The sequence below is a fragment of the Eschrichtius robustus genome, chromosome 16, assembly GCF_028021215.1.
Source record: "Eschrichtius robustus isolate mEscRob2 chromosome 16, mEscRob2.pri, whole genome shotgun sequence".
Classification (NCBI taxonomy): domain Eukaryota; kingdom Metazoa; phylum Chordata; class Mammalia; order Artiodactyla; family Eschrichtiidae; genus Eschrichtius; species Eschrichtius robustus.
Window position 1 is genome coordinate 13,219,216 of NC_090839.1, and position 12,489 is coordinate 13,231,704.

The window sequence follows — 12,489 nt, forward strand, 5'->3', positions numbered from 1 at the left end:
GGTGACTGAGGTGGCAGCTGCTGAGTTTAGACACACTTTCTCCCAGGATCCCTGATGTTGGGGAGGGAAATGCTGGGGGGGACAGATGCGTACGAACTCTTCACAAGCCAGGTTCATGCCCCAAACGGTAGCGTGGTTTTGGCAAATATTTCATGAAATAAAGTAAGGTCTCAGATGAAAAGATGTAATTCCAGTTGCTGCATCCCTCTGTGTGTGCAGGCAGAAGCTTGATGCTCTCTTGGAGCAGGACTTGCTCTCTTCTGGGAACTGGTGTTCCCCAGTTTGGGGCCTCATTGTCCCCTTGGCTGGAATGTTGGACGTCAAAGGCTAAGGTTTTTAAATTTCTCCTCTATTTCCCACATAGGGAGGACAGACTTCACCTTGGGTGCTTGCCATCAGCCCAGTGGGCCAGTTAATGAGGAGACATGAGTGAGGAGAGCCCAGATTCTGGAGAGACGGTCTCCAAGTCCTTCAGAGGTTTTCCTCAAAAGGTTCAAGATCAAAGGCATTCGATTTGAGAGACCTGGCAAGCGACCAGTAATAGACATGAGTTACCTCTGAAAAGGAGGAAACCTTGGCCCGTGCAAGCAACAGCAGCCGTTTTATTGTACATGGTGTGGGGAGTTGTTCAGAGCCAGTCTGCCCGGGTTCAAATCCCCGCTCATGTTACTCTGAGCCTCAGTTTCCTCACCGGAAAGTAAAGCTAGTCCTAGGACGTACCTGATTGGGTTGTTCTGAAGATTAAAGGAGCTAGTAGTATTGTCAAGCCATTAGAATGGCATTTGGCATATGGGTCAAGCCTGGTGGCAGTTGCTGCTGGAATCATGAGTAGAGCCCTGACCTTTGGACACGGCCATGTTTTCAGAATAAAAAAAAAACCAAAACCACTGGTTAAAGGAGGATAGTGAGGGTCCTAGGGTGGTGCCTATGGCTGGGACGGAGGTGTGGATGGGGAGGGGCAGCTGGGTTACTTTTACTGCAGGACATAACCATGTGTTCATCCCTGAGCCAATCACTGAAGCCTGGGCAACAGACTGCTCTGATTGGCCAGGGCTGGGTAATATGGCCCTGCCGCAACTCAGGGAGTGGAGTCAGCCTCGCCAATCAATATGAATGACAGTGAAAGAGAGCCTGTTCCCCACAGAAAATCCGGCAATTATGGCAAGAAGGTGGGGGCGTGGGTGCTGGGCAGAAAAGACAAGGAACCACTCTACTCACATCCTCTATGGAAACATTGGTCCTAGATCTGCGAGCAAACGCTGGGATACTTGGCCAAGAAGGGAGACCGTTTACCTGGGCTCTGAAATCCAGATTGGCATATCTGAGGTGAAGTGTGGAAGGGAAACCGACCATCCTTTTGTGCAAATTGAGTCCTCAGACCAAAGCTTAGAGGCTGCATGGAAGGAAGAACTTTCTAACAGTTAACACTGTCCCAAGGCCACCTTGCCAAGGAGGGAACTCTATCCTTCTCGACGTTAAAACAGAGTTTTCAGGGATGTTGTGAACAGGGTTTGTCATCGTAGGGCAGGCTTCCGCAGCGTTTCCTAAACATCTCTAGCAATTTTATCATTTTCTTTGGATACCATCTGTACTATGATTTATTAAATATTTTTATTTGCATACATTTATGTGTTTTACTTATATACACGTATTTTAAAGAAATACAGAGTTGTCAGAGACTAGGGGTAGGGGGGAATGGAGAGTTACTGTCTACTGAGTGTGGAGTTTGGATTTTGAAAGATGGGAAAGTTCTGGAGATGGATGGTGGTGATTACTGCACAACAATGTGAGAACTTAATGCCACTGAACTGTACACCCAAAAATGGTTAAAATGGCAAATTTTACATATGTATATTTTGCCACAATTTTAAATTTTAACTCGAAAGAGAAAAATAAACATACACACACAAATGTCACTGTCACAAAATGGAAAACCAGTATCCCGTCCTGAAAGTATCTAGAATAAAATAGTGAAAATAAAAGCAATTAAAACAAAATATTTATGTTAAATTCTAGCCTGATACTTGACCTGAGGCGCGGACCTCTGAGCCTGAGGCACAAACCTCTGATTTTTCAAATGAATATTAGCCAGAGGTACAAAATTGATTAAAATATATTAGCACTAAACTTTGACTTCCTCCTTGCCAAAAATCAACAAAAGTGAAAGAAAATCGAGCCAGAAGAAACTTGGTGCAAATCAACGTTATTCTAGTACAGTGCCTGCATAACCCCCTGAAGTCACCTTGGAACCCCCAGCAGCTTTCAGATATCTTCCCTCAACTTCCAAGGAGGAGGCCAACGCTGGGAGAACTAAGAGGGCAGTTTCGGGGTCTTTTTTTCCCCTGCTTCCCCTTTCCACCTTGAACCCAATAGCTCAGTGTTGATCCCTTTTCATCATGGACATTTTCATATACTTCAGATTATTTTATGCAAGAGATCAGTTGCTTTAAAAAATATGTTTGGAAACTACTGGTCTAGATCTGGGTTGGTGCTTTCAACTTTAAGATACCAGGATTCATCTTAATTATGCTCCTTCTCTTTTTTTTTTTTGGCTATGACATGTTTTTCAGACTAGGATTTCTCCTGCTGCAAATCCACTTCCCTTTCTTCTTGTAATTAATCCTAGTTTCCTTGGCCAGCCACCCCTCCCCCACTCTCTGTCCCTGTAGTTTGGCTGAGTCCAGGGCTGTGCACGTGACCTGGCCTGGCCAATCAGAAATCTATATTCCATGACCACAGCGATTGGCTAAGATATGGTCATGTGACCCAATTAGAATTAATAAAAGCCAATTCTCAGCTCTCAGCTGGAGTAACTGCAACAGTGCTCTCCTTATTTTGCTGTTGCTGAGACCTTACCGTGTTGACCTGGAGTAGCTGGTGGCCACCTTGCTACAGGTGGACAACATCTGCCTAGATGCAGCCAACCCAGGTGAATGAAAGATGAAGAAAGAGCCGCATGGTCACAACCTCTGAATTCCTGGATCCAGCCACACCTAAAGCAAAAATCCCCACCCTGCTTCAATCTGTGACCCAGTAAAATACTTGGTTTCTTGAATCCAACTTGAGTTGGAGTTTCTGGCATTTTCAACCAAAGTATCCTGACTGATACAAGATGCTCTTTCTCACGGACCCTTTCTTGAAACTATCTGATTACTACATGATCTCATAAACTGTAACTACAAAACATCAGACTAGGAAAGGACCCATCTTTTAGGTCTTTGGAGGGTAGACGTTTTTTTCTCCTTAGAATTCAAGCAAATAGACCAGAGACTGCCATGTGCTAGTGTCTTGACATCAGGCACTTTCTCTTCTTTATTACTTTAAAATCATCTGACGTAAAAGCCTCCGTGTTGGTCCATAAGACATATGAAGTGTGAGTCCTCAGGGCTGCCTGAGAGCTGAGGCCCATTCCCTGCTCAGCTCTGCCCTTTTGCAAAACACTGGTCATTTTGTCTCTGAAGATGTGATTCCATTGCTCACATATCTGGCTGCTGCCTCCAAAACCAATATTTTCATTTTGGCTTAAAAGCCCATCTCAACGTGAACATCTGAGCTCCTGAATGTTGCTCAACCAGCTTTGACAGCTCTGTAGGTGTAGAGCTGGCTGCCAGCCAATCCAAAATTTTCTGCTTCTTTCTTTTAATATAAACAGGGCCTCTGAAGAACTGTGGATTCATTGAATGAACAAATGAACTTGTTTACATAAAACATGCAGGGTGAAATTTCCACCGTGCTTCAGCATATAATTTGAGTCTGTTTTCTGATGGGCCAGCACATTATGGAGGTTGTTTTCGTAGACGAGGATGTTGTCCTCCATATGTTGGCCTAATTATTCATCCCGGCTGGTAAGTTCAAGATTGGGGGTGCGGGAAGGAGAGAGACCCCGCGGCCGAGCCGCGGTCGACCGGCCCCCCCGGCTCCCGTCCCTCGCACAGGGAGGAGCAATATTAAATTCTGCTGTGTTGTTTCACAAAGAATGGACTTTTTTTTTTTTAATAAATTTTATTTATTTATTTATTTTTTATTTTTGGCTGCCTTGGGTCTACATTGCTGCGCGCGGGCTTTCTCTAGTTGCGGCGAGCGGGGGCCGCTCTTCGCTGCGGTGTGCGGGCTTCTCATTGCGGTGGCTTCTCTTGTTGCAGAGCACGGGCTCTAGGCGTGCAGGCTTTGGTAGTTGTGGCTCGCGGGCTCAGTAGTTGTGGCTCGTGGGCTCAGTAGTTGTGGCTCCCGGGCTCTAGAGCGCAGGCTCAGTAGTTGTGGCACACGGGCTTTAGAGCGCAGGCTCAGTAGTTGTGGCACACAGGCTTAGGGGCTCCGCGGCATGTGGGATCTTCCCGGACCAGGGCTCGAACCCGTGTCCCCTGCATTGGCGGGCGGATTCCTAACCACTGTGCCAGCAGGGAAGCCCGAAGAATGGACTTTTGAGCCTGGGAGACCCCTGCCCAGTTATAAGAAAGTAAGAAATAGGAGGGGACTGAAATCACAGTGTTTTATTGAAAGGCAGGTTTTTCTGGGCAACTCTTCTGACCATCCACCCCAAATCTAGTGACTTACATTAATTTGTAGAAGGTAAAACCAGCACGAAGGTCACTCAGGACAGAGGCTGGGTGGGATGATTAATGATGATTTTATGTTATTTGGGGAAAAATAAAGGTTGCTTTATACAGACTCTTGCATGGAGCCCAGTGAATCATCTTTTGGTTAATGAAGAGGCCCCTCCCATCCCTCTACTTGCTGATGACAAATCACCCTAGAGGGAGGCCGAGGGTTTTCAGAAAATGCTTTGTGTGATGATGTAAAATCCAGAGATAGAACACACTGGTGGGGAAGGAATAGTGGGTGGTGTGGGCATAAAATGACAGTAGGGGTTGGGGTGGCATGGGAGGTCGGGGGAAGAAGGTGGCCATTGAAATATGCCCTTGGAGAGGCACTGGAGCATCTGTGGGAGTGACACGGTCTCACACGTGTTGATCACTGAGCTTGATGCTGGAAAGCCCCCTGCTCCCCTCCCCTACTTTATGAATTATTACTTTTTTTTTAAAATTAATTAATTTATTTATTTTTGGCTGTGTTGGGTCTTCGTTTCTGTGCGAGGGCTTCCTCTAGTTGTGGCAAGCGGGGGCCACTCTTCATCGCGGTGCGCGGGCCTCTCACCGTCGGGGCCTCTCTTGTTGCGGAGCACAGGCTCCAGACGCGCAGGCTCAGCAATTGTGGCTCACGGGCCCAGCTGCTCCGCGGCATGCGGGATCCTCCCAGACCAGGGCTCGAACCCGTGTCCCCTGCATTAGCAGGCAGACTCTCAACCACTGCGCCACCAGGGAAGCCCCATGAATTATTACTTTTGATCATGGGTTGATGGAGAGCTGGTTTGATCAATAATGGGAACCAGTAAAGTCTACTTATAAACTAACTAAATAAGTTCTCCTACAAGAGGTTAAATTTTATCATGATTTCTTTTGAATGGCCCATAAATCCAGACCTCTGAGATATTACCCTCTGGGACACCAAAACGAAATCAGAGAGTTCTTTAAACAGAGTTATCATTTCAGCTCAGAGCCTAGTATGTCCTCCAGCAAGCCAGATAAGAACAACAATGATAATAATTCTAATAAGAACGAACATTTGGGCTTCCATGGTGGCACAGTGGTTGAGAATCTGCCTGCCAATGCAGGGGACACGGGTTCGAGCCCTGGTCTGGGAAGATCCCACATGCCGCGGAGCGACTAGGCCCGTGAGCCACAACTACTGAGCCTGCGCGTCTGGAGCCTGTGCTCCGCAAGAAGAGAGGCCGCAATAGTGAGAGGCCCGCGCACCGCGATGAAGAGTGGCCCCCACTCGCCGCAACTAGAGAAAGCCCTCGCACAGAAACGAAGACCCAACACAGCCATAAATGAATAAAATAAAATTTAAAAAAAAAAAAAAAAAGAACGAACATTTAACGAGCCCTTTTGTGCAAAGTGCTCTTCTTAGTATTTTATGTACTTTATCTCACAGTCATTAAAACAACTCTATGAGATAGGACCATCATGAATTCTATTTTGCAGATAAGGAAACTGAGGCACAAGCAAATTTAGCACCTTGCTCAAGCTAATGCCTGTAATAAACGATGGAGCCAGGAGTTAAACACTGGTAGATATTAAAAGCCCTGAATGAGAGTGGGGGGAAAAAAAAGGAGTGAGCCAAGGGTTCAAGTTTTTGTGGAATGAAGGGGAATGAGGGAATGGAGAGTAGTGGATGGGTGGTGATGGGTGGTGTAGACACATAGCAAGAGATTCAAGTAAGACATGCTTTTGAAACCAGAAGAAGGCAAGTGGTTACATTAAGGGCCATGGAAACAAAGAGGGCACTGACCCTACCTCTTGGCCTGAATCATGAAAAAACAAACAAAAGAATCCTCCAACTTGAGAGAGATGCCATGTCCTTGGAGAAAGTCAGATTTCAGTTAAGGCTGGTCAGTGATAGGACTGTTAGGAGAGTCATCTGAAGATATTGGGGAGGGAGGGAGATTGTTGATCAAACTGTTGATTCGAAGATTATAGGAGGCAGAGAAGAGGATGGGTTAGGGAAAGGATCAGAGGAGGCAAAAATTAGGTGAGAAAGTTAAAAAAAATATTGATAGGGAGAAAAGAACCAACATATGGATAAAAGAAATCCCTGAAGGAAAAACTGGAAAAAGAGAACACTACAAATACTAGAAACCATAATTCAAGAAAAATTTCCTAAAACTAAAATAAAAAGGATTTGAAACGGTTTATTGAAAGAGCATACTGCATCCTGAGAACTGTGACCTGAAATGAACACCACCAAGTTCAAGTAAAATTACTGGACTTCGGAGAAAATGAAAACATAGATCTTTTGAACATGTGATTGAAATGTCCAGAGGGAAGCATGAAATTCTGGCCTGGTTGGATCCATCCAAAATTATTTCATTAGGACTGACCTTTCTGACTTCTTTTCTCTCATCTTTGTTTCCATCGTGTGGCTCCACGTGCCAGCCAATTTTCTCCAGATGGCATCCCAAAGAATTTCTTAGCTTATATTATTACAGGATAAGCTCCCGCATACAAAGAATGTCTCTTTATTTAACAAACTCAATAACAGTTTAGGAATCACATTTCAGTGGACTAACTTGGAGTTAATCCAGGTAGCGAATGAATCTGATGCTCTGATTGGCCAGGCATGGGTCACCTGCTCACATGTGGAGTCAGCCAGGAGATCCCAGTGGGCTGAGAGTGGGAGAGGGGTGTATTCCCAAGAAAAATACAAATTCTGTCTTAAAAGAAGGAGAAATGTATAAAGTGCCGTTTAAACAACTTCTGTTCACCAAAATTCTTAACCCAGTCTTCCAGGCCTATGAGTTTCAGTCCATAACCTGGGAGAAGGCTCCATGGGTGGTAATGGACAAAAGGATGGGTTGATGTGTGGCTGGAAATACGATTCCATCCACCACCTGGTTCTCCATAATAAAGAGTTTGTCTGATGTTTGTCCTGAGTTCCTGGGAGGGAACTTCCTGGTGAGTGAACACATCAGTGTGTCAGGAGGGTGATGTGTTCTGATTCCATGAAAAGAGGACATGGGGACTCTGGGTTTCAGACCCTCACAGCCCTCACCACCATGTGTCTTTGCATTTGGCTGGTCCTGATTTGTAGCCTTTATATTAAGACTGTAACCAGAAGTATGGCGAGTTCTGTGAGTCATTCTAGTAAATTAGTGAACCTGCTTGGGTCATGGGAACCCCTGGGTTTGTAGTCAGTTTGTTAAAAGTGTGGGCTCCCTGGGGACCCCAAAACTTGCAGCTGGTATGTGACGTGAGGGCGGCTTGTTGGGAGCAGTGCTCTGAACTTGTGGATTCTCATGAACTGTGGGTGGTTAGTGTCAAGATCTTGTTGCAATATTGCACCATCCCTTCCTCCCTTCTTTCTCAGGGCGCTTCAGGTTGGAACTTGGAAATGAATCCCCAGTCTTAGAAGACCACACAATTTGATCCGTAATCCTATTGTTGTGGAAAGGCTCAGATGGGGAAGGGCCATGCTGGCAGCAGGCACGGCCAGGATCAAGGCCACTTGATCTGTCCACTCCCTTCTTGGCACTTGGGTCACGCGAGAGCTCACGTTGACCATTGGTTCCCAGCTGCCCCTCCTCCTACCTGGCGAATGGGCAGTGAGATGGGTGGGTGGGAGCTGCGCCCCCTTACCTGTCTACCTTTGCTGGAAACCGGAAGTAGACAGTGGCCAGAGGGGGAGGAAGGAGCCTGCGTGAGCTGCAGTCTCGCTTACCCTCCCCAGGGAGGTGGGAGACCACCGCTTGTTAAGCACCTGGGGTACCTGGAAATGGATGACAGATTCTTCCTGAAACCACGCTCTGGTCCCGCATCTCAGGATTTGGGCTGACTTTGACATTCTCGTCTTACCTCTTCACCTCTCTTCTCTCCCTTGTTGATTTTTTCCTGGGCTCTGCCCCAGTTATAAAGAGGAGGCAGTAAATGGCCATCTAGTTTATCAGGGCAATAAAAGGTATCGCGTTTCGCGACCAAAGGATTCCTCTGGAATAACCATTGTGCACCTAAACTCACCTCCCTTGCACTGTCTTTTTGGAATCTAAGTATGGTGAATAGGACACAGGAGGACACAGATTCCCTGATCAGCCTTGAGTTACTCTTGCTTAGGCATAAGAGATGACCATACTTCACATATTTACTGGTACTTCAACCAGTATACAGGTCACTGTAACTAATCCATAACATGCCTATGAATCCAAATACTGGACACTCTGTCCTGGAAATTCCTCTGACTGGGACTTCTCCCAATAACCCAGACCCTTTTCCATCGAGCAATTCAAAGGCAGATGTGTGAGGGAGCTACTGACCCATGTTGGCTTTCATGGGACGGAAACCTACTTGGCTCTATCTCCGGTAAATGTGCTTCAAAATACTTGCTCTTCAATGGGTTAACTGTTTTCTCCTGACCACACTGAAGCTGGCAGCCAGGGATGGAGAGTTAATCTTAACACTCATTTTCCCAGGAAAGAAAGTAATCCATCATCATGTAGCCAGAAGTGTGGGGCTGCCAGGCTGGGACCTGGTGAGGAGTTGGCCAGACTGGGGTTGGTTTAAGAGCCACAGAGAGGGCAGAGTGTTGGCCCCTCATGGAAGGGAGGGTGAGAATTACCCTGGCCTCTCCTTTCCTCCAGCCTCCAGTTCCCAGGCAATGCTTTTGATTGGCCAAACCTGGTCCAAAGCCCGATAACAAGGGAGCCTGGGGAAACAGGGGTCAGGCTCCCTGGGACACAGAGCAGAGCGGGGGAAGGGCAGGCAGTGACCCGCACAGAGAGAACCGGAGACCGTTGAAACAACGCGCCTTCCTAGAAGCTGGGCCCCAAGGGCAGGCCTCTCAGTGTGCACTTCTGAATCCTACTAGTCTGATCCAATTCTCCCAGGAGCCCTTCAGTATCACTCTTTAGAAGAGGAATTTTTTTTTTTTTTCTGGCTCTTGGCATTGTTGTTATACAACAAATATATAGCCAGCTACCCCAGTGTGTGCGTTTCTCTGTCACTCTCTCCTTGGCTTTCTCCTTCAGCTCTCAATACATGTTTGGGCCTCATAGTAAATACATCTTAAGCACCTTCTAACGGCTGGGGGCAGTGCTAGACTCTGGGAAATACGAATATGGAAACAGCAGGGTCTCCGTCTCCCTGGAATCCACCATCCAGTCAGGAAAATGGATAGTTAAGATGCAGGGATAGTTAAGATTGAGGGTATCATAGGGACAAGACGCTTTGAGGAGTCTCCAGAGAGGGACACCCTTCTCTCTGCCTCAGACAGTCAGGGAACAATGCACAGAGACAGATGAGACAGATGGGTGCTCTTGGGTTGTGTGTCCACCATATCTTCCCTTTCTCACCTCTTTCTGAAAGTACATCAGGACTTTATGGTTGGAAGCACAGACTCAGGAGACAGCCTCTCTTTTCAATTCCTGGCTCCCCAGCTAGCTGTGTGACCTCTGGAAAATGACCTCAGGGAAATGCCAACCTCTTCCCAGCCTCAGTTTCTCCATGTACACAATGGGGATAATAATAGTACTTACCTTATAAGGTTGGTGTGATAACCAGATCAGGGTAGTCAGGGTAACTAACTAACTGCTCTATCATATAACCCTCTAAATCTAGGGTGGCCAGATTTCATTTTGGCTAGGACTTTGAGGGGTTCCCCAGGATATAGGACTTTCATTGTTAAAACCAGCAAGATTCCGAGCAAACTGGAACAGATGGTTGTCCTACTTAATCTCAATGACTAACATAATAGAAGTGTTGTTTTTTTTTTTTTCTAGCTCACGTGGATGTTGGGTGGCTGCCCTCCACGGGGTGATTCAGGGACGCAGGCTCCCATCTTTTGGCTCCACCAAGACAAACGGGAGGTTGCCCTGGAGGGCTCTCTGGTCCAGCCACATGTGATTGGTCAGATCTAAATCACATGCCACACCTGACGGCAAGGGAGGCTGGGAAATGTAGTTCTTGTTTGCCGGGAGGGAGAGGAAGCTGCTTCAATGAGGACATGCTGGTCTCTGCCCCGCGAGAGTAAATGAGTTGTGGGAAGCAAAGCTTTTAGGGCGAAGGTGACCGGCATGTGTAATGCCGTATATGCATTATTATTCGTGGTGTTATCATTATTCCTCCTCCTCCTCCTCATATCCGCCTACTTAGAGAGGCCTTCCCTGACCACCCCGGCAAAGCGACCCCTCCACTTCCCCAGCACTCTCTGCCTGACAACACGAATTTCTTATTTACTTACTGTTTTTCCTGTTTACGACCCATCACCCCTCTCCAAGTAGAACAGGAGTCCCACTAGAGCCGGGGCACTAGACATCTCCTATGACCAGGGCCCAGCTCAGGAAATATCTACTGAAGGGATACAGGGTAAAGAGTGAGCTGAGCCTTTCACGCAGAAACCCCTCTTTCTCCGCATTGCTCCGTCTGTCCGGTTTCGCTGAGTCCTCCTCAGTCCCCTCGAACCCCCTTGGCCCCGCCTCTCCCTCCTTCCTGGTCTCACGTCCGGCCTCCATTTCCCGGGAGCACTCAGTCCCCAGGGCACCCATCCTGCCCCCCCCCCCCAGACTCTTGGTGCTGTTTCTCTGGAAACCGCCTCCTAAGTACTTCATTCCCGCCCACACCCCACACCCCTTTTTTGAAGAGCAAGGTTTGTTTTGGTATAAATGTAATTAACACACATTCAGTAAACACCTTATGTCACAAATTGTACCAAACTCCTCATTATTAGACTCCGCAGTTGGCTTCTGGGTACAAAATATTTATGTATGGTTTCCATGGCGTATGGCCCAAGAGGGAAGAGTAACATGGATGGGGGTGGTGACATTTCTCCCAGGGTGTCCCCTTCTCTGCTGCCTCTGGGGTTGCCAGCACACACACACACACCCTCCCTGTTTAGAGGGCCCCTGGGTGGCCCTCCCCAGAGACCGGGCCAGGATATGAGAGATTTCAGGGATGTGTCTGGAAGAACAAAGCTGTGCAGAGGGTGCAGTAGCCTTGCTGGGCTCTATGTGCCTGGGGAATTATCCTGGTGCAATTCATAGACTCCAAGGAGAGGAGGGGTCCCAGGCTCCCCACCAGCCCCACCTTTTATTTGACAGATGAGGAAATAGCTGGTGGGGCTGAACAGACAATCTGAGTTCAAATCCCAAGACCTTTTTATTTTGCCTTATTTTTTCCATCTGAGAAATGGGGATAATAATAGAACCAACCTCACAGAGTGGGTGTAATAATATAATCACTTGATGTGTTTAAAGTACCTGGAAAACCTCCTAGCATGTAGAAAGTGCTGAGTGTTCTACTATTGTTGTTAAAATCAACAGCCATATGCCCTGAAAGAACAGGAGATGGAAACATGTACCAGCTGCTCTTCTGTGATTTAGATCGTGAACCTCCTGCTCACCTCTTTATGTATGATTCTAGTCTTTAAAAATACTAGGCTGTTTCCTTCATCAGGGCCCCTGAATGCAAGCAATTGCAACTGCATACAAAAAAACCAGGCCTGCTGCAATTGATGGATGACTTAGGCGTATTCTGTGTTTTTAACTACACCTGGTTTCTGCCCTGTACTTGGTCTTTAGTCAAATACACGGGCCCCTCCCCAAAACCCTCTCCCTTAGATTCTACTCCTACTGAGAGTGCCTGCAGGCTGCTCCAGCCCCCAGGCCCAGTGCTGATGTCTTAGGAAGGAGGAAGGAAGAGCAGAGGTGGCAGGGGACAGGAGATAGGGAAGGAATTGGGCACTCGATGGAGAAACGTGGTCCTTTTCTGGAAGCAGCTGAAATGAGGTTGCTTTCCAAGTTGTGCTCTGAGGCAGCCCTGAGCTGAGGGGCTCTTCTGCGTCTTATCTTCTTTCCATCCTTTTCAAGTGGCCTCTCCTTCCTCCCTCTTTACTCCTTGTATCCCATTCAGAGGAGTCCCACGCACTAGCACACGCACTGGATAA